At 35.6% G+C, this 26,608-nt stretch overlaps 1 protein-coding gene across 2 annotated transcripts in view; it reads left to right on the forward strand.

The window, feature by feature from the left end:
• Positions 1–26,608, forward strand: part of MAN1A1 (mannosidase alpha class 1A member 1) — a 168,344-nt gene that overhangs the window by 94,294 nt on the left and 47,442 nt on the right. The window lies entirely within an intron of this gene.

Raw genomic sequence — 26,608 nt, forward strand, 5'->3', positions numbered from 1 at the left:
TCTAGGTACTTTACCCATATTACCACATTTAATCCTCACAACAACCCAGTAAGGTCAGTACTGCTGTTATCTCTGTTTTACTAATCAGGAACTTGAGTCACAGAGAGACTAAGTCATTTGCCTAAAATCATACCATATGTAAACAGTAGAGCTACAATATGTACTTGGATATTTATACACACATTGATTCATAGGCACAAGTTAAATGGCTTTCTCATTTTAGAAATGGCAAGAGGATGCACAGGGTGACTTGGCAAGATTAATGCACAGTTCTTCCTAATTATTTATTTTAGTGACAGTCCTTCCTAAAATTAATCATGAAAAATCCTGAAATTAATTGGCTAATAAATCAGTTAAATTCATGCTTTGTTTTCATTTGTATGTTACATACCTATACCTTGAAATCACGCTGTACCTGTCTATAATTTTATATATGTATGTGTGTCTCTGTGTGTGTGTGTGTGTGTGTGTGTGTGTGTGTGTGTGTGTGTGGGGCAGAGGCAGGGGTGTTGAGGCAGTGAGCCAGGGAGAGTTCAAACCCCTGGGCCATGTTAAACTGAGGTAGTTCTCTATTGCATAATGTGATAGCTCAGGATCCATTCTTCCCTTTGGACTCCTACGGCTTTCTCTGTCAGCTTGGAGATCAATGGCACGTGCTGTGCTGTCTTAAGGTGAAAGTGGGCATATATGTTTGGCTTGGAGGCAGCACGGTGTTGGGGGATCCATGAGGGTTTTTTTGGGCTCATGTAGATCACCTGTATTGCCTTCCGTATCTTCAGACTTTGTATTTATAGGTAGTATTCTGACCTAGAAACTCCTCTGTTACTTGAGATAAGATCCAGTTACGAAAACACTGTGCATATTTAATACATATTTTTCCTACTTACCCTCTGAGAAGAATGATATGGGCATAATAGTACACTGAGTTAATTGGTTATCAAGAGACCTGGTTCTAGGTATTTTATAGCTATTCTAGGTTTGTCTTTAGAGCAATCATTTTAACTCTCCAGACTTATTTGTAAACTGGAAGTTAGGCTACTTAACTAGTTTTTTTGTACCTTTTCATGTTATAGCCCACTTTGAAATTCTGATGAACCACGGCCTTCTCCTCATAAAATGCATGTTCCTGAGGACACATACTTTTACTCAGTTTCCAAAAGCTAACAGTACCATTGGAGTCCACCTAGGACCTAAGGGCCCCCCCAGGTTTAAAATACTGGAGTGAATGATCACTCCAGCCCTCTACTCTAAAATGCTGTGGAGCTAGTTCTTATTGCTTCCTGGAAGGTAATGGAATTAGATAAAGGCCTCTGAAAACTAATAGAGGTGTGGGCCTACCTCTTTGCAAAAGTTCAGTTAGTTATTGTAAGGTGCTCATATCAATTAATTCTAGCCTCTCTTGAAATCATCATAAGAAATTAGATTGTTTTAAAGCATATTTAACGTAGTGTTTATTTTTTACAGCCAAGAGGATTTTTTCCTTAGTTACATCTATCCTTTGTGTACAGTGGAGATATTTTTCAGTACATAAAGGAATACTTCTAAAAACTATTCAGTATTGAATCTGCTGTTATCTTTTTTATCTGTATCTCCTGAAAATTCATTAACTAGGGCTTTAGCTTTTTCTTAAGACCTTATTTTGGATTTACAGTATAGTATTTTACATTATTTTACATTAGAACTTTTAATTTCAAATATTACAGGAAAATTATTTTGGGTCCAAAATAATGTGCCATTTCATTTATGTATTCTCTGATGTTTTCATGTTAAACTAGAGGAAATTAGGTGACCATTTTACAACTGACAGGAACACTTTTAACTTCTTCCTGGCAACCTGTATGAATTTTTTATTATATATTTTAGCCACTCTCAATTCCATTTACTAAATAGCAGTGGCTTACCCAAATTTATACAATAAACCTTGGCAAAATTAATAGTAATATCAACCCACTAAAATTCATCCTATCCCTTTGCCCAATCAAGTACTCTCATGGAATCCTTTCTTCTTCCATCTGTGAAACTGATTTATCATCTTGAAGAATTTTCTCTAGGGAACAAAAACAGTGTTTCATATTTAACTGCAATAATTGGATTTCAGGATGTGCTGTTGATGTCAGCCTGTACATATATGCTGTTTTCTCTGAATCTCTGTATTTTCACAGTATGGGCCAGGGGACAAGGGACAGCTGGCATAGAGCTTATTTTCTAGTTTTCTGAAGCCTGTCACCAGTAGAAGTTTCAAAGGAGATGGGGAAAAATATGTCTGGCAAAATTATATTTTAATTAACTTCTCAGAATAAGGGAGTATCTATAGAAGGATGCCCAAGAGAAAAAAGTGCTCAAGGGTGCTTTTTAGAATAGCTCCGTATTCACTGTTGACTGGCTTTGAAACTCTTGGCAATAATTATGATGGGGGAGGCAAATATGCTGTGTGTAATATCATAATTCTGCTCTTCCGCCTCAATTTTGAAAATAGTTATGGAGGCTACTCTTTGCCAACACCTATATGTTAACAAAAATGTGAACTTACTGGTATTATCAGTTCACATTCCTCTAGTATTCAGGTTTTTGCCTAAAGATAATTGGTTTCTTTACCTTTTCTTTGTTTAAAAAAAAAAAAAAAAAAGCATTTATTTTAGTCCCTGCTGTGATGAAGTTTCTATGCTAGGTCCAGGTAAGATTTTCTGCTTCTTTTCACTTCATTTAAAAAGATAACAGACATGGTCTTCCTCTCAGGGTATTCATATTTACAGCCTGGTTAGTAAAGCAGAATATATATTTTGTATGTTATACACTCACTCATGTAATTGACAAATGTAAGGTAGTCTGTGCCAAGGAGAGATAATAAGTACTCACCAGGTTGAATTTAAAGCAAGCAGTATTTTGAATTGGGGAGGTTTATGTATTTGGAGCCAAAACACCAATAAGCCAAATTAGATTTCAGTATTTGTGCAAACTGAGAATAGCAGAGAACCTAAATAATTTACTCATATCCTGCATTAGAAAGTCTGTCCCAAAATCTGTTCAGAAAAAAATGTTATAACTATCTCTTCTGCTCCATCTATAGTAAATTCTCAATTCAAGAGATGCTATATTAAGTTGTAAGTTAATTGAAATTATGAGTTGATAACAAGTGGTAATTTGACTGAACAAACACCTGGGTGTTATACACAGTACCTGATTAGAGCAACGTGCTTGCTTCACCAATACGACAGTAGAATGAAGATGCGTAAGTTACGTAACACCTCTGCTAAAAGGAAAACATTGCCTAGATTTAACAGATTAGATTTTGGTAGAACTCAATTTCTCTAATGTGAAAATGTTAAAATTTGATGTCTGATCTTGTTACTACTATTAGCAAGAGACCCTATGCATTTTTATTTCTCCAACCTAAAGAAGAAAAATCACTTCTGTGGTTTGTAAAATCAAACATTTCACCACTTCCATATTTCTAGGTATAATTTAAGCCTAAGTAGAATATATGTACTAATTTGGGGTTTTCTAAAGTATGTTCTTAATTTAAAATAATATGGTTAATATTCCCATTACTCATTTATATCACAGGGCATATAGTCTGGGCATTCCTAGTAATTATTCTGTCTTTACTATGAGTTAGTTTTAGCTTATACTGCTTTATCACTTGTTTCTCTTCGTGTATTTCTCTGAACTGACACCTACCTGGTGGTTATATTAGGTTAGTGGATCTGTCTACAGCACGTGATTTTATTGCACACATCAAGGAACGTGCTGGGAAGTGACTGATCGCTATTCCAGCTCTCATTAGTAAGCAAGGAGATGAATGAACCACAACTCCCTCACCTGTTGTTTTTTTTTTTTTTTTTTTTTTTATGAGGATCTTGAATCAGATGCGTATGTTTGATTGATTGATTGATTGATTGATTTTGGCTGTGTTGGGTCTTCGTTTCTGTGCGAGGGCTTTCTCCAGTTGTGGCAAGCGGGGGCCACTCTTCATCGCGATGCGCGGGCCTCTCTCGTTGCGGAGCACAGGCTCCAGACGCGCAGGCTCAGCAGTTGTGGCTCACGGGCCCAGCCGCTCTGCGGCATGTGGGATCTTCCCAGGCCAGGGCTCGAACCCGTGTCCCCTGCATTAGCAGGCAGATTCTCAACCACTGCGCCACCAGGGAAGCCCCCTCACCTGTTTTTATTTCCTGCTTTGTAAAGCTTTATTTACCGAATACTCTCATTATCCAATGCAAATGCATACTATGTCATTAGTTACTTTGCAGTGTGTATTATTATAATTAAATTGCAAATTGCTTTACTTTATCTGAAATGGGGCCTTAATTAAGAATAGTACACAGCTTAATGTTTTCTAATAGTGAAAGATTATCCTGTATGAAGCATGTAGTATGTATATTGTAACAAACCCCCTTTTTGTGTTTCGTAATACTTTGGTGGTGTAAAATGCTTGACTATTAAATTATAGTTGGAGAGTTTTAATAGACACAAAGTATGAAAGACAGTCTAATTAGGTTAAATTTTTTTAAAAGTATTTTCCATATATCTCCCTGCGTATTTACTTGACAGTTGAAATATAAACTTCTACATTTTTAAATTTGCTGTCTTTTAAAGTACCTGGTTTCAGATTTGAAAGAGGTGTATTATGTTTTAAAATGAAGCAGAATACAGTTCTATACTTTAACATCATAAGAATAATATAAAAATTATCAAGAAACAAATCTTCTGATATGAGCAGATCGAACTTTAATGATTTGCTAATATTCTAAGAAGTAAAATAGTACTTAGTTATCCTAAAAATGTTCTGTAGCAGTTATATAGCCCAAGTATAAAATCAGAGCTGCATCTTACAATTTATCTTTTATTTATATGTTTTATGGCTCTGTTAAGAATTCAAAGATAAGTTCTACCAACTCTAGAAAAGTAAAAAAGAAGTTACAGTCTTTCCAAGTATTTTAAGCGAAACTGCTTTATGTGTTTATTTTTTCTGATTGGATACTTTATTATATTGGGTTTCCCTCTTTTATCTATTTTAATTCATTTGGCCATTTATATTCTTCTGGAAATAAAAATAACCATACTTTGAGGTTTTAAAACTGACATGCACTAAATTACTAATATCAGACATCAAAATATTATTACCACAGTTAAAGCTGCTACTTATTAACATTGTCAGTATAGCTCTTGGCCTTGGATAATTCACTTAATTAAGTTTGTCTTCTCATAAGTAAAACTAAAATAACAACAATGATAGTATCTATTCTGATGACCTCATGAGGCATTTTTGTGGAAATCTAATGAATTAATATGTAAAAGAAGATTAATCATTGCAAAGTGCTATGAAATAAATGTAAATTGGAATTATTATTAATTTATGGTTTTGTGCTCAATTTTCATTATGAAATTGTGTGTGTGTGTGTGTATAAAACAGTAAAATAGGACATAGCTAAAACTGACTTGGTTTTGATACCTTTTTATGGTAATCTTCTGTTTTTAAGCCACTCAGTGCTTCTAATCCATTCTCAAACTCGAGTCCCATTTTCCTCTGTCAGGAAGGAAGATGGTATTAGTAGAACCAGCTAGAAGTGTGGAGAGAATGTATCCCCATAGCCCATATAGGATCGTGGTGGCTTCATGCTCCAACATATATTATTTTTAAAATTATTTTGGAATAAGCCTATAGGATCAAAACTCAGATTCCTCTCTCAAATTATATTTATTGGTGACTTATCTCTTCTAGAAATAAGAACTGTTCAACCCATGAGGTTTAAGGAGAGTATGAGACAATAAAATGTAATGTTATTTTCCCAAGTCCCGCATGCCAGCTAGTGCTTAATTAATATGACACAAACCTAGTCTATGAAAATGTAAATATATATTCTTGCCAGAAACATCCACATAGCCCTGTTTTCTAGTTCCTAGGCTGTCCTACTTCTATTAAGAGTCTGACTGCTGTGGTTATTTTCTATCAGTGATTCTTAGCCTTCCCGGTGCTTTAGAATAACTGGTGCATTTTTAAAATATCATCGCTGCCTCTCTACCCTACGCTCTGTTTCATTTGGCTTGGAGTAAGGTCCTGGTATTTTTTTAAGCCTGTTCAGCCATTCCAGTATTCATCTAGGGTTGAGAATCACTGCTATGAATCTAGTATTTTTATCCTAAGGATAGCTGCATTTCTCTTCTCAGTTACCTTTGAAAACTTTTCACTCCCCATTGATGGTCAGTTTAATTCTTGAAGTATAGAAATATATTAGGCAATTGGTTTGAAAATACCCAGCTTTAATAGAACAGTGGTTCCCAACCTTTTAGAGTATGTAAGAATTGCCTAGAGGGCTTGTTAAAACACTTATTGCTGGGCCCCTCCCACAGAGTTTCTGATTGGGCAGATTTTTGGTCAGCCTTGATAATTTGCATTTCTTACCAGATCCCAGGTGATGCAGAGGCTGATTGATGCTTCTGGTTCAGGGGTCACACTATGAGAACCATTGTAATAGAAGAAATGACTGAGACATCCGAGCTGTTTAGATTCTTAAATCTCGGAGCTGCTCAGAGAGGCAGCCAACTCCAAACATCCATGAGGTGGAGGTGGGGGGTTAGGGGGTCAGTTTCTGTGATTAATTTACTTTTGTTAATAATTACCCAACATTTTCACTTATCCCTAAGCAGTTTGTTGCTTCTTCTAGAAAACAGCTAATTCCAGACCTTGATTACCAAAAAAGAGTTTACATCTCCTTTTTTCCCTTGCAATATGTAGTTTTTAATCTAGTAAGATTAGAAAGCAAGGTTTGGGTCATTTTAGCATAGAAGGAGAAAAAAGGCATTTTTCATTAAGGACTTCGGGGTGACTGTTAAAAAGAAGAGCTATTTCCATAAAGCCATTCTTGTTGCTTCAAGCAAAGCGACTTTATTAACAGCAGCTGGTGACCTGTTTTGTATCTGAGGACATTCCACGGCCCATGAAAAGAGGCTAAGGTTATCCTTCCACCAGAGGAAAAGAGAACCTAAGCTTCTTCAGAATCATTTAATCCTCTCACCAAGCTACTGATCACTGCGTCCATGCCAGGCACTTAGTAGCTTGACCAAACTAAAGGCATTTATTTATTGCAAGTGGACAATAAGGATGGCAACAGTTAATTTAAATGTATTTTGTGTATAGCCTCCTTTATTAAGACTTAAGGGACAAGTAATTCTGACAAAGGATGCTTTGCTGTTTCTTAGTCATGCGTTTTGAGGCAGAAGGAATTTGAAGAGCCTAAGGGCAGATGAACTGTTCCCTTTCTTCCCACTCCTCTGGTCATAATTGAACTTAATACCCAGGTAAATGGGGTTTTCAGTGTCCTTTGTTCCCTGGATGAAGAAGCAGATCTAATCTGTTTCTGAACACAGGCTCTAAGAGTCCTCATAAGTTCTCCACACCACCCACTCTCTTTCTGCATGAATCTCCATCTGCCACAGACCGCTTCTGCTGTGCTTCTGGTAGGGCAGTGGCAGAAAAGTGATGTGTGAATAGAGTAAACTGGTTATTTTACTCAACCATGGATTAGATATTGAAAAATATTTTTTTATATTTTCGTAAGGTCCTGCCTTTATGGCTCAATTACAGCAAATGCGTAATTAAAGTGCAGTAATGTATCAAAGGTGATGTGTAGGCAATTGAGAGACAATCTATCCCAAGACGATTGGTTAAAGCCTTTAAAAAATGACTTGTGGTGTATGGGAAGTCTCTTAAGAGGCCTTCCTCACTCTTCAATTTTTGGCAGATAGATTCTTGGTACAAAATCCATGGGATTGGATTGTTAAATATGACCGTGACTTTCCCCATAGCATCCCCACTGTTTAAGTGGTTAACTCACCAGGAAAATTTTGTTTAAGGACGCGTAGTTATTTGAATGCAACAAACTCAAAGTGCCTTTCATCCCAAGATTTTCAAACGCACAGAACTAATGTTTTACAGATTCAGCTTTGTTCACTGTGTTCACACAGTTGGGGGCAAATCAGCCTTGGCAATTTGAAATGTATTCTGTGTACAGAACTTAGATTAGGAACAAGTCAAAACACATAATTCATACAGTGCCTTTACAGGTCAGCAGTGGAATAATCTTTTCAAGGAGTTACAATCCCAGGTTTTTAATGAAGCAGCAATCAGTTTTCCTGTGATGAATCTCAAGACCAGGCTCACGTTGTTAGTGTGGGGCAGACCTTTCAAATATCTAATAAAGTTTAATCTAAAAGTTATGAAATTGTTTGAATAGGTGTTTGAAAATCAGCCTAGGTCTCAAGGCACTTTCTCAGCCTTTATAATTGTTAATCATTGTAAATATTCAACTAACTACATTGAATCTTTGAGTCGGAATTGGAAGGTCAATATAAAATATTTATGCTACAGCCAATAATTTTTAAAGACCTCACAGTCTCATTGGGTACGTGAACCACTCATGTTTCCTGCTTATGTAGTAATAGCTGTAGTTGAACTGTTCTGAAAGCTGGGATGAACAATTATTGATTGCAGTCTCTTTTATTAACTGGAAAAAGAAAAGTGATGGAGCAGTAGTAAGAATTAATTGTAAATTACTAACCTGGAAATTAATATGCAGCTGGGCATGAGTAGAGGCAGTGCAATCTGGTGATTTAGCAGTCATGACAAATTATCTTCATCTGTAAGATGCAGCGTTGCTAGCTTTCCACTATTTGATTTTTAGTACCAGACCCAGTTTTAGGAAGACTTTATCTGAATGCCCATGTTGCCCTTGTATCCTGGAAATGTCACTTGCAGTTTGGCATTATTAATTAACTCTCACTCTCCCTCTTTGGCATGTCATGCTATAGTTTCTATGGAACATTTGTACAAAACAGTGATTACTGGTAATTGACCTGCATATGTTGAATAATCTTAAGATGCTACTGAGAGTTTAATGTACCTTGTAAATTGAGAGGCTTCCAATTAAGTTGAGTTCTTAAAGATAATCACTTTCAAAACTAATCAAGTAATAGGACATTAGTAAAGCTGTTATTGACTTAATTGTGACAAATTAATAAACAGACCCAATGCAATTACTATAATGGCTTTATCAGTGAGCAGTTTTCCAAAATTTAAGCATGTCTATTCTACTCCCTGGAAGTACAATAAAAGTTGCATAAGCTGTTTTAAGGTGCATATCATTCCTAATGGCTATGTGTGTGTACATTATACAAAGAGCTTGGATTTTTTGTGTTTCTTTCTTTTAAAATATGATTACATTTATTTCAAAGGTCAGTAAATCTACCTGCCAAACCCTTAAAGCATATGATTTTATAAATGATATTCTATGTGGGTTGGACAAAACTATTACACATTCTTGTGTTCTCTTACCTCTGCTTTTCTGTGCCTGTGCCCTTGGGTTGTTGCCCTCTCTCCTCAGGGAGCTACGGAATGTCCTGTCCCACTCTCTCTGTTCCAAACTGCTGTCAGCATAGTGATTTTTTATACCTGGTTGGCATTCTGCAAATGGACTTTGGAAAATAAATGAGTTCTGAATTACAGATTTGCCATAATTTTTTTAATATCCGACAGTGCCAATTCCTATAACTTTGCTGATTGTAAGTATGTAAGAAAATGGCAGCAGAAAGAACAGGAATATAAGTCCTGCTTCCACTACCTTAAGAATAGTGTGACAAATACATATATATTTCTCAAAATACATCAAACCATGTGTTTAAGATGCTGCGTTTTACTGAATATAACAATATTGAAAAATAATATGATCACGTCTCTTCTTTCTCTCAGCCTTGGTTTCCTCGTTTGTTAAAGTGAGATTAATAAATAGTATCAATTTTACAAGGATAAAGTTTATGACAGACCTTTAGAAATTCGAGAAGGTGGGGGTCTTTTAGATGCAAAAGAGCAGATCACTATGGAATTTCAGGAACCCGACATCATTGTGGTAGCCATCCATATCACCTCTGTTTAAGTTAGGAGGGAAGAATGGATTTTCAAGTAAAGAATTGTGTGTGTGTTTATGTGTGTGTGTGTAATATATATACACACATCTGTAATTCTAACAAGCCTCCTATGTGTTCAGTTTATAACTCATAGTCTTCCTCAAACAAGGGAAACATTATAGAGGCCTCAGTAATTGTCATCATCTGGAACAACAAAGGGACGTACACAGTGGAACTGCCCAGCTGAAGAAGGGTTATTTTTAAATTATTGGGATACCATAAAATAAGGACTAAAATTGTGGCAATTTCATTCATTATGAGGTATAAAAATTATGGTTCCTGAACTTAACAGGAAGAATTAATGTTAACACTGTATAAATGCATCACTTTTAGCCATTTATTTACATGCAATTACCATAGCTAGTTGCATGATAGAATTTTGTACTGCACAATTATATCAGGACAAGTCCATGGTTTTTAAGCATTTTTGCTGTCTTATCAGTAAAATATTTTTGAGCACTTACCCCAGAACATGTATTTTTATTAATAAATTATATATATATGTACTACTGTATTAATATGTCATGATCATTTTAAAACACTCAAAAAATTGTAAAAGGATAAGATATAGATGAGGAAATAAAATTTTATTAAGAGTAAATGAATCATATTTTTAGTGTGAGCTGTATTTTTTTTTAATTTCATTTTAATACTTGTGATACAGTAAGTGATTCCAAGGTCTTGTTCTGTGTTTATTTCAAAACTTGGTTTGAATTTTGTCCAGGTGGAAAAGATAAAAAGTTGTGTTGATGAGAGGAGTGTGGTATTGGCTGATCTTCTTAAAACATGATGCTTGCTTTAAATCCTATTCTTTAATTATGCAAAGAATATTCTTGTAACTCTGCTAGAAAATTTCAGTCTTTCCTGATATCATCATTTCTTCTTACAAACTAATAGAAAATAAGAAAAGCCTCTGGAACTCTTCCTTTGGAAGATTTTAAAACAGGATAGAAAATTCCATTCTCAAGTTTGATACAAATATGAATTTTAAAGGTGAACCACATTCATGCATATTTTCATAAACATCCAATTTCAAAACGATCTTTTCTTAGAGTTTCTTTCGAACTCAGATTTTTTTTTTAATTCTTCTTAAATTGTTACCTTTATCTTCAAGTGATGGGTTAAGCATGCTTTCTTTCTATTTCTTTTCTTCTATTTTTCTTTTTTTGAATTATCTGGTAGGTAGCATCGTACAAACAGCCACTTGTACCAGAATACATCAGCAAATAGGGACACGTTTCTTTTGTGAAATGTCAACTCTTAATTAAATACTTTGCCTCAGGACAATCAGAAAAATCTCTGTTCAGTGCAGAATATTTGTGTAGTCACTCTCCATCCCTTTACAAAGTGTTATAATATTGTAATTTTTCTACTGTGTAGAGGTATTGGATTTTTTTTTTAATTTTATTTATTTATTTATGGCTGTGTTGGGTCTTCGTTTCTGTGCGAGGGCTTTCTCCAGTTGCGGCAAGCGGGGGCCACTCTTCATCGCGGTGCGCGGGCCTCTCACTATCGCGGCCTCTCTTGTTGCGGAGCACAGGCTCCAGACGCGCAGGCTCAGTAGTTGTGGCTCACGGGCCTAGTTGCTCCGCGGCATGTGGGATCTTCCCAGACCAGGGCACGAACCCGTGTTCCCTGCATTGGCAGGCAGATTCTCAACCACTGTGCCACCAGGGAAGCCCAAAGTCTTGGATTTTTAAGTTAAGTACATCAGTGACATTCTGTGCTCATAAACCCCAATATATCCGAAGTCGCTGAAAGCTATAGAACAAGTGAGGGTTCCACTGCCGACCTCTCCTCACTGTGTAGTCTCTACAGGAACCTCTGGGTGTGTCATATGAAACGTTTTACATAAGCACCAAGGGAGGGGAGCAGTGTATATCTGAATATTTAATTTAATAAATCTTTTTTCTTTTAGATAAAAAATTTAGAAATAGCAGCTTTGATAGTTTCTTCCTGCACTCTAATTAAGAGTCTTGCATTCTGTCTCAAAGGCTACTGCCATAAACAATAAATATCTAAATGTCATTTGCCTTTATCAAGCCTGGACCAATGTCTTATCATTTGGTAGTTTATAATGGGCATGTTGTCTTATTATATTTAGTGGACTTTGATCCTGTTTAGATTACTCTTGAGAATATTTTTTAAATTGGTTTCGAGGGAAGTTCTAAATTACTTTTAACTAGATATAAATATTATAAGACTACATAATCTTGTGGTATTAATTTTCTCCACTTTAAAGTGGGCCAACTGTGGAAGTTTGCCTAAAAAAGTTGTTAATTAGATCAAGAGCTTTTTTTAGGTGAGTTATTGGTTTTAAGATGAAATAGGTCAGAAAGTGCTTAAAGACATTAATCTTTAATATTGATTGGGTATGCAGTAAAATGGCTGAGGGTGTTAGTCTATACTGGAAGAGTGGTATTTTAAAATGAACACCATATTTGGTGCTAGTATCCTAAATTTTTGCTAGATTCAAAAGACTTCAAATTACAGAATTCGCTAATCTATGTTTCTGAGGCTTATGACAAAGAGATGGTGATTTCATATTTATATTTTAAAAAGAAGTTTCAAAAACTGGAATTTATAGATCTATAAGAATAATAAACTTGCTTTTCAAGTTTTTCTAAAGACAGTAAAACCTAGGGTCTCTTTTCCAACTAAAGATGCTACAAAATACATTTATTATTATGTTGATCCTAAAGGAAAAGATGTAAAGGGGAGGAGATGGGAAGCAAGAGGAATTATGAGTGCACAAGCTACAGGCAGCCAGACAAGTTAATATTAATGCCTTATGCTTCTGCAATTCTCTGTAGTCCACAAAGGAGTTCCAAATATATGTGTATTTCAAATTTTTCATTAATTTGATTTAATCTAGTCTGGCACAGACATAAATATCCAATTCTGTAATTCAGATTTCCTTTTGAAATAGTTTGGAACAGTTGCAATGAAAAGAAATAATTTTATGCTTTAAAATTTTTCTGATCCCTGGCAGAAAAACAGGGAAGAGAAAACTGTCCTAATATTTTACTGCCATTATAGGCTATCACCATGTTTGTCTCTTTGTACTATATCGATCATTCAGCACTTCCAGGTTATTAAAAGTGTTTTAAATGAGTATGGTTGAATTCCACATACCTCCCAGAATGAAATTTCACCAGTACCCTTCGGTTAGAACTATACCTTTTGTTAAACCCACTTTCACTAAAGATAAAAATAAATGTAAACAAATAGACCCTCCTTTCTAAAGGGTTAAAAATGGAAAATTATGTGCATAGCATCTTTCTTATCTGGGTGAAAGAGCTAGGATTATGTATAAATCTTCCCTCTATTCTCTCTTTTAGAATAAAGAACCTGAATTCCTTTTTCTTCTTTGTTTGAAAAAAAAAAAAAAGATTTATTTTGCAAGTAGGATCAAATGAAAAACAGTTACTTTGATAAAAATTACAGATTGTATTTTTAAGCCTTTCATGTAGAACCTGAATTCTTTTAAACCTTTTTTGTTAGAAACAATTTTTCTTCTTTCCTACCATCTTAGTTACTCTTCTACTTCTATATTTTCTCCTCATCTTTGTGATAATGTCAAAGTGATCAAAATTTGAAACTGTATTCATTAAGCGTCTTAGTGGTATAGGAAAGAGTGAAAGCGTTTTTCTGTGGTTCAGTCTCCCCCTGCTTCCTTTAGTACCGTGGCCAAGCCCTCAGTTCAGTGAGAGAGGCCTTTGTATCCTCTCTTGTCTTGTCTTGACTCTTCAAGACATCAGTCCTTCTCTCTTCATCTTTCACACAACCTACTTATCACACCTCATCCTCCCCACTCTGCAGAGATGTTAAGATATTCTCCTATGAGCCTCCTCTAGATAGAAACATCTGGGTATTCTACTGTTAAGTCCTACATTTGTGGCAGTAACCACCCTTTAATCCAAATCTCTAACCCAGTCCTCACTACAGAATGTACTCCCTATATCCTGCTGAGTGCCAGATAGCTCCTAAACTGAACCTGTCAAAAGTCATCTGCATGATTTTAATCCCCAAACCAGTGTCCCTTCCAGACTGACCTTTTGTTACACCAGTAACCTCAGTTCCTCCCAAGGACATTTTGAAATACTTTTCCTGATAGCTAGTCTGTCATCAGATCCTATGTACTTCATTCCCATAATATTTCTGACTCCTCTCACAGCCAGGCTTCTTTCCCATTCTCATTTCATCCCCCGGTTCTAGCCCCTGTCAGTTCAGTTCTGGTCTGGAGCAGTAGCTTTGGAAATAGCCTCCCGGCCGCCAATTTCTCTACCCTCCAATTTGACTACATGCATGTATCTATTATAGCTAGAGTAATCTTCTCAAAACATTATCCTTCTGCTGTCCACACTTTCTCCCCTTAGTCAAGAATCTTTAACAGCTTCCCAAGAGCTATAGGGCTTTTCTTCAAATAGGCACTGTGCTCTCAAACCCCCATGTTCATGCATATTCATTCAGCCCCTGTGCCTGGAAGGGCCCTCTTACCCCCAACAAAACTCTGCCATTTAAAAAAAAAAACTGTATTGAAGTATAGTTGATTAACAACGTTGTGTTAATTTCTGCTGTACAGTGAAGTGACTCAGTTATACACACACATATATATATATTCTTTTTCATATTCTTTTCCATTATGGTTTATTGGAGGATATTGAATATAGTTCCCTGTGCTATACAGTAGGACCTTGTTGTTTATCCATTCTATATATACTAGTTTGCATCTGCTAATCCCAAACTCCCAATTCATCCCTCCCCCACCTCCCCTCCCCCTTGGCAGCAACACATCTGTTCTCTATGTCTGTGAGTCTGTTTCTATTTCATAGATGTGTTCATTTGTGTCGTATTTTAGATTCCACATATAAGTGCTATCATATGGTATTTGTCTTTCTCTTTCTGACTTACTTCGCTTAGTATGATAATCTCTAGGTCCATCCACCTTGCTGCAAATGGCATTATTTCATTCTTTTTTATGGCTGAGTAATATTCCATTGTATATATGTACTGCATCTTCTTTATCCATTCATCTGTTGATGGACATTTAGGTTGTTTCCAAGTCTTGGCTATTGTAAATAGTGCTGCTATGAACATAGGGGCGCATGTATCTTTTTGAATTATAGTTTGTCTAGGTATATGCCCAGGAGTGGGATTGCTGGATCATATGTCTGCAGTTTTTAAAGGTCCAGTTATGTCACCTATTCTGTGAAAGATTTTCTTCAATTCCGTTCTCTCTACCTTGTCCCTTCCCCACCCTAGACAAGTTTAATCACCTTCCTTTCTTTGTTCTCCTAACATTTTGTTTCCTTCTACAAATATAAGCTATACCACTGAGTTGTGGGATTTCTAAAAGTTCTGCATAACTGTGTGCTGAATTCATGGAGATGAAAGCTCCTGAGTGAATTAAGAAGTAATATGATCATTTATTTTTCCCCTCTAAAACAAAAAACGATGCATAGAGGTATAATTAAACTGTCTTTTTGGTCAATCTCTATTGTGTAAATATGACATTAATTTGTAGTGAAAAATAATGTAGGCAGCTTTTTACAAAGTGGTGTTTCTTTTTTTTTTAATTTTTATTGGAATATAGTTGATTTACAATGTTGTGTTAGTTTCAGGTGTACAGCAAAGTAAATCAGTTATACATATACATATATCCACTCTTTTTTAGATTGTTTTCCCATATAGGTCATTACAGAGTATTGAATAGTGTTCCCTGTGCTATACAGTAGGTCCTTATTAGTTATCTGTTTTATATACATTAGAGTGTATATGTCAATCCCAATCTCCCAATTTATCCCTCCCTCCCCCTTTCCCCCCTAGTAACCATAAATTTGTTTTCTACATCTGTGACTCTATTTCTGTTTTGTAAATAAGTTCATTTGTATCATTTTTTTAGATTCCACATAAAAGCAGTATCATATGGTATTTGTCTTTGACTTACTTCACTCAGTATGACAGTCTCTAGGTCCATCCATGTCACTGCAAATGGCATTATTTCATTCTTTTTTTATGGCTGAGTAATATTCCATTGTATATATGTAACAAAGTGGTGTTCCATCTTTTGCTCTTTTTCCTGTTTTACATAGCTAGAGAAGAGATTGAGGCTCCCGCATCATATAAACCTTAAAAACTGGTATACCAAGTCCAGTGATTTATCTAAACAATGTTTAGATTCTTTTATTCTGGCATGATAAGAAAACAAGACTTCCAAATGTGTGAATCATAGGAAGGATTTAAATTATATCTGGATACTTTAAGAAGGATGTAAGAAGAATGGGATAGAAGGTGTTTGGTTCAGGTAGGCTGATTTTAAAAGTAGAGAGACCACTTTGGGAAAACATTTTCATAATTTGCTAGTATGAAAGCATTTTAATTAGAAGATGAGGTAGAAAGTAAGTTCAATTAAGAATATGTAAATGCATGAATCTTTGGTCCGTTGTATCTGGAATGATAAAAGTGGAATATCACAGTGTAGTGTGGCAGATGCTCCCCATTAATCACTGACCTACTGCCCAGACCGTGGCCCAACAGTACATTTCTCTTGCCTTTGCCTTTTTTTTTTTTTTAAATATTTATTTATTTGGCTGCGTCAGGTCTTAGTTGCGGCACACGGGATCTTTCCTTGCAGCACGCAGGCTTCTCTAGTTGTGGCGCACTGGCTCTAGAGTGTGCAGGCTCGGTAGTTGCGGCACACGGGCTTAGTTGCCCCACAGCATGTGGAATCTTAGTTCCCCGACCTGGGATTGAACCCACGTCCCCTGCATTGGAAGGTGGATTCTTAACCACTGGACCACCAGGCAAGTCCCAGCCTTTGCCTTTTAAACTCTGGGTAGATTCCTTTTGTGTGAAAAATTGTTTAAGACTCAAAAATACAGCTTTATTTCTTTACCCAATAAGAGTCTACTTTTCATGAGCATTTTGATAAGCTGTTTCAAGGGTTAATGATAGGGTAAAACAAGTTTCAGTAATGCTTTGGCAAGACAAGAAAGCAAGTAGGCTGGTGTAGAGCAAGCATAGAACTGTACAATCAGCAGAAGGAACATGTGGTCCAAAACATATTCTGTGCTTGTTATCTGAGGTCCAGTTATGTATTTGTCATAGTCGCTGCAGTTATATTAAATAGGGGAAGTGCTGGCACAGAGAAGCTGCTCCGGGAAAGTGGTCTGGGAACTAGACCTGTGCTTCCATTGCAGTGAGTTAAAGGAACCTGTTCACTTATTCAGCAATCATCAGGTGACCACCCTCCTCATTCTAGATCCTGGGCTAGGTGCCGGGGATAAACTGGTAAACACAAACACTTTCTTGGTGACTCTTATGGAATTTACAGTCTATGGGAGAGACAGACATTAATTAATCACAAAAACATATCAAATTTCAGGGAGGTCAGAGACAGCTCTCCTGAAGAAGTGATTTTCAAGGCGAGATCAAGGGGATGTGTAGGTGAGATCTAGGTGAAGAGGAAAGAGTGGACTATCCAGGCATTGGGGCCCATGAAGGAGAATTTCTGTGTCAGAAAGGAGCAGGGTAAGGCTGAGATGCAGAACAAAGGCAAGGCTGCCAGGGGCCCAGAGCAGCATCTGGAGAGGAGCAAGAACAGACTCCTGGTAGGAGTTTCATAGCTCTCTTGACGTCAGTGGGAAGTCATTGACGATTTTAAGCAGCATGAGTAACATGATCGGGCTTCAGTTTAGTTAGGTTTACTGCTCATCCCTGTCTCGAAAGCCAAAAAACATACGACCAAATCATGCCCACTCTCAGGAGCTGATGATTTTAGATCTCTGTATTTTACTTCTTTCATATTTAACTTTTCCCCAGAACACAAGCCTATGAAGTCCTGCATGTGGAAGTTCACAGTGAATTAGGTCATCAAAATGCTGGGTCCAGTTTTAAATTTGGTCTTCTGCCACTGATTTAGCCATCAAGCAGCAATCTCGAAGATTTCCATTCAGCTGAAATGATCTCTGAAATCAGATTGTTTGACAAGGGACTGCTACCAAAAAAAAGACCTAACTTAGGAGAAAAAGCCTGTGATTTATACCAGTAGCAAGTTTGTATTTTTCAGTTTTGTTTACTTGTTTTGGTTAGTCAAAAATGAAGACTGAAAAAAAGGAACCTGATCATTTAATTTGGAGAAGAGAACACCATGTAAAATGGATTCAGGTTCAAAATTGCTACAGCTTGAGATGAGTCCCACCACGAAAATCCTGAACTCAGAAAGTACAGGTATAAAGCCTATCTTTATCAGTTTATTTTATATATGTTTAAAATAGAGAAGAGGGCATTACATTAGTCGAGAATGTGACAGAGGAAGTAGCACTGCAGAAAAACAAGAGAAAGGTTCATGAAAGATGTAGCATTCTACTCTTGTATTGGTAAAGCATTTATCCTCATAGGACGTAAGTGTGTGCCGTTGATTATCAATCAAAAATGCTTGCAACTCAACTGCATGTGTGAAATATATACTTTTTAAACCAGCATAGCAGAATTTATAGATAAGTTATATTTCCCAAGTTGTGTTTCATAGAATATTATGTCCATGAGATATTAATAGGTGATCTATGGAAAGAAAATAGCCCTGTAGGTAAATGTGAACACTGGGTTACAAAGGTTTCCTCACTGTAGGCTTCTCAGAGCAATTAACTGGCCAATGTCAATGTGCAGAGTGCATTGCTAATCTCTGGAATAGAGCTTTTTCACAACATTGTTTTCCAGACTTCTTTCACATGGAACCTCTTTTAGCCAGAACAGCTATTGCCATTTCTTATCTACATTTCTTGTCTCCAGAATACACTTTCATAAATTACTGGTTCAGATGAATGCCGTTACATGTCCTCCAAAGAAGTCATCTTAGTAAATATATCATTATTCTAGTAATAAACTTATTACCCAGAATATATTTGAAAATGAATTGAGCTGTCATGTATTATTCATTTATGTTAGTTACTAATGAGAATACCATGTGTTTCGCAATATGAAATCTTAATCTCAAAAAGTACCCACTGTAGAGAATTAGCATTATTGCTTATTTTTATGATTCTTTTTAATTGAAAAAGAGCGAACTTACATGTTTGCCCTCAGTGAGAGGTTTGAAATCTGAAGTTTAAGTAGCAGGAGTAGTGGTAGAGTTATACATAGTTGCTATGTGATGCTTTGTTATGGGCCAGTATGAGGGCCCACACTTTTTATTTCTATATTTTGTAATTTTTAAAAGGTATAAGATTGACACAAACTATAACTATTCATTTTCATCTATGGACAGGCAAAGCATCTGTATTTCTATTTAGAAAAAATTTAGTATTGCCTCCATGTTTGTTTTTTAAAGTTTTTTAGATTCATTCTCAATTTCCAGTAATCCTGTTACTAAGACATTAGTTTAGCAATTAGTTTCCTAAGAGTCTGAGCTTCCCAAAAAAGTCTGACTTATTTTATTTTGTAAGAAAAAGTTAAGGTGTATAGTTACAGAACTCTTATTTTTCTGAATTACAGGTACCTTTCGTGTGCTAACAATTTATTCCATGATGCATTTTTGAATGGCCAGTCAAGATGGTTGAAGTTTCTCAGCAAAAAAAAAAAAAAATTGTTAAAAGAATCATTAAAAAATGTTTGGGAATTATCAATATATATTAAAGAAAATCCTAAGTCAATATGATAATATCATGATATTTGCAAAGTGTGATCATTTTTATTGACCAAAGCTTTGGATTCATCATAAACACATTAAATACCAGTAGGGTTAGAATGAAGTTAATCAGATTCTTTGCTTCTGGACTAATGGTAAAACTTTCTTCAATTAAGTTATCAAGGAATAAATATGCTGGTGAACATCAATAAATAATTACCACAAAGCTATATTACAAGGGTCTCTCTGAACCACGTCACTTACGCAAGTCTAGTAAGTTTAGTATTCCAGCATTGTTTAGCATTCAGTTGAATATGTTAACCTAAGAGCTAGAAAATCAAGCAGTTTTTTCTTGTCTCCTTTTTCACTCCAGTAGGTATTTTGCATATTTAGAAAATGTTTGGTTTTCTAAGCATCAGTGTAGAGCAATGAAATACTATGGGTGTATTTCTCTCTAGATAACGAATTTTTTAATAATTTTAATGAGTAAAATAGTCTTTGGTAAGCTATTGTTTTTAGTAAAATTTATAGTTTCTTTTTCTCTTATTATAAAAGAAACTATATTGGTAAAAATATGAAAATGTAGAAAACAAAAAGAAGAAAATAATCACTCACAATTTCAATACCGTGTAAACACTTTATATATCATTCAGTGCTCATTTTCAAGGAGTCAACAATGAAATCATATACTTTTTTCCCATGCTTTTTTTTCCTTTTCGTCTACTTTATTGGGATATAATTTACAGGCAAAAATGCACCCATTTTAAATGTAAATTTCAATGAATTTTGACAAATGTATTAATATATACTTTGTAACCACCACAATCAGGTATACAGCATTTCATCACTCACCAAACTTTGCTTGTGACTTTTACAATCATCACTCCCCTTCAGCTGACTCCCAGTGACCACTGATATGTTGCTGTCACCATAGATGACTTTTGCCCTTTCTAGAATTTTATACAAAGGGAATCGTACAGTAAATGTTCTTTTCTGTCTGGTTTCTTTCATACAGCATAGTGTTTGAGGTTCATTAATATTTTTCTGTGTATAATAGTTAATTCCTTCTGATTGCTGAGTAATACTTTATTTTATGGATATACCATGGTTTATCCATTCTTTTGTTTATGGACATTTGTGTTATTTCCAAAATTTGGTCATCATGGATAAAGCTGTTTATGAAAAGTACAAGTTTTTATGTGGACGTGTTATGTATTCGGTTCTCTTAGGGTAAATACCTAGGAGTGAAATTGCTGAATCATACCAGTTTTTGTTCCTGACTCTCTTTTCAAAGATGTTTTAAACAGCCTCTGAAGATAAAATACCTAACATGGCTTCTAGGGCAGTGGGCAGTTCTGTTTTGTATTGTTTTGTTGTGGTTTTTTGCTGTCCAAGATAATAAAGATAATGTCCCATCCTGGAGCAAAAGTTGGGCAAGCTTGTTAGCAGCTCCTTTAAAAGATTAAGGTTCCTCGACTGTAATACAAAGCAACCACATGTGTAGCGTCCACCCAGGTCACTGTAGCTCACCCCTGTGTGATGTGAAGGCAGAGGAACTGATGTACCTATGAAGCTCATGCTGCCTGCTGTTCCTCTTTTTTCTCCTTTCCTGTATTATTAAATAAGAACATATATTTTTACATATTGGTATATAATCTATATATCTAGATATAATGTATAGTTGTTCTAAGGATTACAATCTACTTTGAGTTAATATTCTATTTCAGGTAAAATACAGGAACTTTACAACTGTAAGCAGTCAACCCTTGGTATCCGAGAGGGATATGTTTCAGGACCCCCTCAGATACCAAAATCCAAGGATGCTCAGGTCCCCTATATAAAATAAAATGACATCGTATAGTTGGCCCTTTGTATTTACGGAGTATTAGTATTAGTTTTTTTGTTTGTTTGTTTGCTACTGGTAACAAATAATCTCAGTTTCTTGCTTATCTGAAAATACCTATTTCCCTTTTACCTTTGGAGGAAGGCTTCATCAGATACAGAATTTTTAGCTTTCAGATCTTTTATCAACATTCTGAATATGTCATTCCTTCAGCTTGTGGCCTCCATTGATTCTGATAAGTCAGCTGTTACCTTGTCATTATTTCCCTGTATGTGATTTGCTGTTTATTTTCTGGCTGTTTTCAAATTTTTCTCATTATCTTTGGCTATCAGAAGTTTGACTCTAATATACCTAGCTAGGTGTGGGTGTCTTTGTATTTATCCTGCTTGTGTTTACTGCATTTTTTAGATTAGCAAATTCATGCTTTTCAGAAAAGTTGGGAAGTTTTCAACCATTATTTCTTCAGATATTTTTTCCACCGCTTTCTCCTTCTCTCCTGGAATTTCAGTTACACTTCTGTTGGACCTCTAAATGTTCTCCTCAGGACTCTGAAGCTCTATTCATTATGTTTAAACTGTCTTCTTTCTGTTCTTCAAATGTGATCATTTTTATTAATAGCTTCAAGTTTACTGTTTATTCTGCCCACTTCTTTGGCAAGTTCCTCTTTAATTCTTTGAATGTATTTAAGTAGTTGCTTTGGAGTCATTGCTAAATCCAGCCTCTAGATCCATTCAGAGTCAGTTTCTGTTTAACTGTCCTTCTTCCTGAGTATGAGTCACATTTTCCTGTTTCTTTGCATATCTAGTCATTTTTGGTTAAAAACTAGATACTGTGGATATGTTTGGCAACCTTTGATGTTCTGTGTTCTTCTGAGGATGATTTTGTTGTTTAGTAAGCAGTTCACTCCTTTGGATTCAAACCATAAGCTCTGCCTCCCCTGCAGTGTGTGAAAGCTCCGTTCTTTTAGCTTCCAGCTACTGTTTTTAATCTGGCCTCCTGGGGAACTTTCTCATACCTGTGCAGTTTAGCATTCTGTCAAGGTTTGGGGCAAAGTTTGTGTTAGCATTAGCAAGCTCTGTCCTCTTACACTTGAAATCAGTAAGGCTTTAGCTTTCTGCCTTCTGAGTTAGGCCTGGATTCAGGAGTAACCTGAGTCAGACAAAGCCGCAAACTCACAAATCTCATAGGGTGCAGTTCTGCCTTTCAGAGGTAAGTGTTCCTCTGGTTTCTGTCAGCTGTTTTCCTGGTGACCCAATGGTATCTTATTTAGTGGTCCTCCAGGGATTTGGGCAGAGAGTATACTCAGATTTTTAGTCCCACTCCTTCTATGGCTTCTATGGACTCCCGCCCCCCCCCCCCCCACGTACATTTTCAGCTACTCTGCCAACCTTTAACTCTGGCTAAAGTAAGATTGAAATTTTGTGAGATCAGGGGAAAAGTCACTAACTCGAACTCTTAACTCATTGCAGTGGCTGTCTTTCAGTGGTCAGTGCTTTTTTTTTTAGATTAAGCCTGATTTTGGTCACTTTCTAGTGCTTTTAAAAGATAGATAGATAGATACCTGATATTATAATTGTTACTTACTGGAGGATTTGCCAACCAATTCCCTTCACCATTACTGGAAGCCAGAAGTCCCTTCATTTTTAAAAAAGTATTAGAAAGAATCCTCCATGTTGTTAAACATTTTCTTACAACATGGCTGCATACTATAAGATCTTCTAAATGGGCCAGAATTTTTAAACTTTCTCTTATCGTTAGATAGCCAAGCTCTTTTCAGTCTTACATTATAATACCCTAATGTACAAGTCATTTATTTATACTTGGAAATATAAGTGTTTATACTTGGTAATAGAATTAAATTATTTCTTCAGGATAAATTTCTGGAAAATGGAATTATTAAGTTAGTCTGAATATTATTAATATTTTAGATATATTTTGGCAAACACCCCTGCAGAATGGTTGTACCAGTTGTCAGTGTTACCTATGAAAATGAGGTTACTTATTTCCCTTCAAGTCACATAACTTTAAATTTATTATGAGTTTTTTTTTTACTTAAAGGATTATTTGGTTTTTGTGTTTTTTTGGATTATTTGGTTTTTATAAAGCAAAAAATTATTCCTGACTATACTTTTTAATAAACTGTCTCCACATACTAACATTTGCAAGAGTCACAGTTGTAATATGGTTACATAATCAAAATAGTAGAATAAATAGGAACTTTAGTTCATTTAGTTTAATTATTAGGCTTTTTTTTTTCTTTTTTCAGTGCTAAGAACACATAGAAAATATTTAAATTTCACTTTAGTGAACTAATTCTAAGATATTTTAGAATGAGTTTTATATGTATTCCCTCTCTTTTTAAAACTGCATTATTGAGATATAATTCACATACCATACAATTCACCCATTTAAAGTGTAAAATTCAAAGGTTTTTAGTATATTCACAGAGCTGTGCAGCCATCACCACCACTGATATCCCTTCATTTTAAATAATAAATTGAGAATACTAGATAGAGTCCTGGCAAGGTCAGTGAGTAGAGAGTTTGTGGAACAGAGAGAAGAAAGATTCTGCCACTAGGGGAGCTGGACTTTCTCCTCTCCATTTCCTAACTCTGCTCAGGATGTTAGCTATAATTATATAAATAACACTTTTTGGGCAATTTTGTGCATGTCAAACTGTGGAAAGCTAAACATGGTGAGGAAAGTTTCCTATGCCAATGTCAAAGTAAAGTTTAGACAGTATTTTTTTGATAGAGATGAAAGGTGCTAATAAAAATAACATGACAACAACCAAAATGAAAAATAAGCACTGTAAACTTCTGGTATTAGATGAAGCCTGTACTATTTCTCTTATGCTGGCAGTACTACAGCCAAAAAGAGCTCTGTAAAAAGTAATGGTTCTTTACATTTTAGGGTCAGTTAGTTGATGAGATTGGATAATGACTAGGTATTACATGATTTGAAGAAATTATTAATGTTCTTTGGTACCATATGATATTGTGGTTATATAGGAAAATGTCCCGATTCTTTGGAGATGAATACTGAAATATTTCGTGACTAGATAGCTATAATTTCATTAAAATAATTCCTCAATGGATAAAGAAGATGTGGCACATATATACAATGGAATATTACTCAGCCATAAAAAGAAATGAAATTGAGTTATTTGTAGTGAGGTGGATGGACCTAGAGACTGTCATACAGAGTGAAGTAAGTCAGAAAGAGAAAAACAAATACCATATGCTAACATATGTATGGAATCTTAAAAAAAAAAAAAAACGGTTCTGAAGAACCTAGGGGCAGGACAGGAATAAAGACGCAGAGGTAGAGAATGGACTTGAGGACATGGGGAGGGAGAAGGGTAAGCTGGTACAAAGTGAGAGAGTGACATTGACATATATACACTACCAAATGTAAAATAGGTAGCTAGTGGGAAGCAGCCGCATAGCACAGGGAGATCAGCTCGGTGCTTTGTGACCACCTAGAGGGGTGGGAGGGAGATGCAAGAGGGAGGAGATATGGGGATATATGTATATGTATAGCTGATTCACTTTGTTATACAGCAGAAACTAACACAGCATTGTAAAGCAATTATACTCCAATAAAGATGTTAAAAAAATAATAATGATAATTCCTCAAAAGAATACTAATATGCTTACATATAGGTATGTAGATGAAGCAAATATGGCAATATAAATATTACTAGTTATTAAATCTAAGTGGTGGGTATATGGGTAAATCTAGGTGTTTATTGAACTTTTGCTTTACTTTGTCTATGTATTTGAAATTTTTTATTAAAAATAAAGTTTATAAAAGTGGATCTGTGAATATTCTAAATATGAAACAAGAATATGGTCTTAACAGTGTTTAGTCTGCTATTTATGTAAAAAGGGATGGATATTTATTCATATTTGTTAGCATATGCAAAAAAATTTATCTTTGAAAAGTGATTCAAGAGACAATAATGATTCTCTGTGGGAAGAGGGAATAGGAAAATAGAGGATGAGGTAGAAATTGGAAGTAAAACTTTACTTTTTTAATGCTTTTTAATATTTTGAAACATATCTAACAAAAACATGCATTATAGGAGAATATGGCCCTAAATTACCATTAAGAACTGGATCCTAAAAAAAATAGAAAAATAATTTTTGCATGCCCAAAAGACTTTTCAGATCTTGGTAAAGCATTAGGCTTGTGTGGATCTAGTAACTATTGTTGACCTGGACATTTAGAGTTCATTTTGGGGACACTAAAAAACTGAACTTGCTTTATTTTGTTGCAAGATTTCAGCATCAGTTTTCTTGTTATCTCTATAGCATGTTTGCACTGGGGAGTTTTATTTTTTTAAAAAAGTATGTTATGAGTCAGTCTTATATATATATTATTTTCTTCTTTTTTAAAACACCATCTTGTTTCAAATAATGAATACTGATTGGTCGTATCTAAGTTTTCACTGCTAATAAATTCCTTTTGCTCTCCTAGACTCAGGTAGTTGGCTTATTTTCATGGCCCTACCATATTTAGCAGCATAAAAAGTGGCATGATGTAGTATGTGAAAAGAGTTAGAGCTCACATTCTAGAAATAGACCTAGCATGGAACCCCACCCCATTCCTGCCATTTAACTGAAGACCTTAGGGAAGTCACCTGACCTTGCTAAATCCCAGTTTCCTTTGTTAAATAGTAAGGTAATATTACCTATGCAGTTGTTGTGAAGATTAATTGACTTATATAAACAGCCTCCTACCTGTCATGCTCTCATTTAAAAGAGGCATCCATTGCCTATTTTTAAAGTGTGAATTACCAATAAGTCTGTGAAGGACTATGATTTTTGGCATTGGTTATTACATTGCTTCATTATTTATAGGTAATTCTAACAAGAATGAAATTTAAACTATTTCCCTTGCAAACAAAACCTTATATGAAAGTAAGTTTAGGACTTCCCTGGTAGTCCAGTGGTTAAGAATCCGCCTGCCAATGCAGGGGACAGGGGTTTGAGCCCTGGTCTGGGAAGATCCCACATGCTGGGGGCAACTAAGCCCATGCGCCACAACTACTGAAGCCCACGCACTCTGGGGCCCGCGTGCCGCAGCTACTGAGCCCGTGCTCCACAACAAGAGAAACCACCACAATGAGAAGCCTGCGCACCCCTATGAAGAGTAGCCCCCGCTTGCAGCAACCA

This window comes from Balaenoptera acutorostrata, chromosome 14 (genome assembly GCF_949987535.1).
Source record: "Balaenoptera acutorostrata chromosome 14, mBalAcu1.1, whole genome shotgun sequence".
NCBI lineage: Eukaryota > Metazoa > Chordata > Mammalia > Artiodactyla > Balaenopteridae > Balaenoptera > Balaenoptera acutorostrata.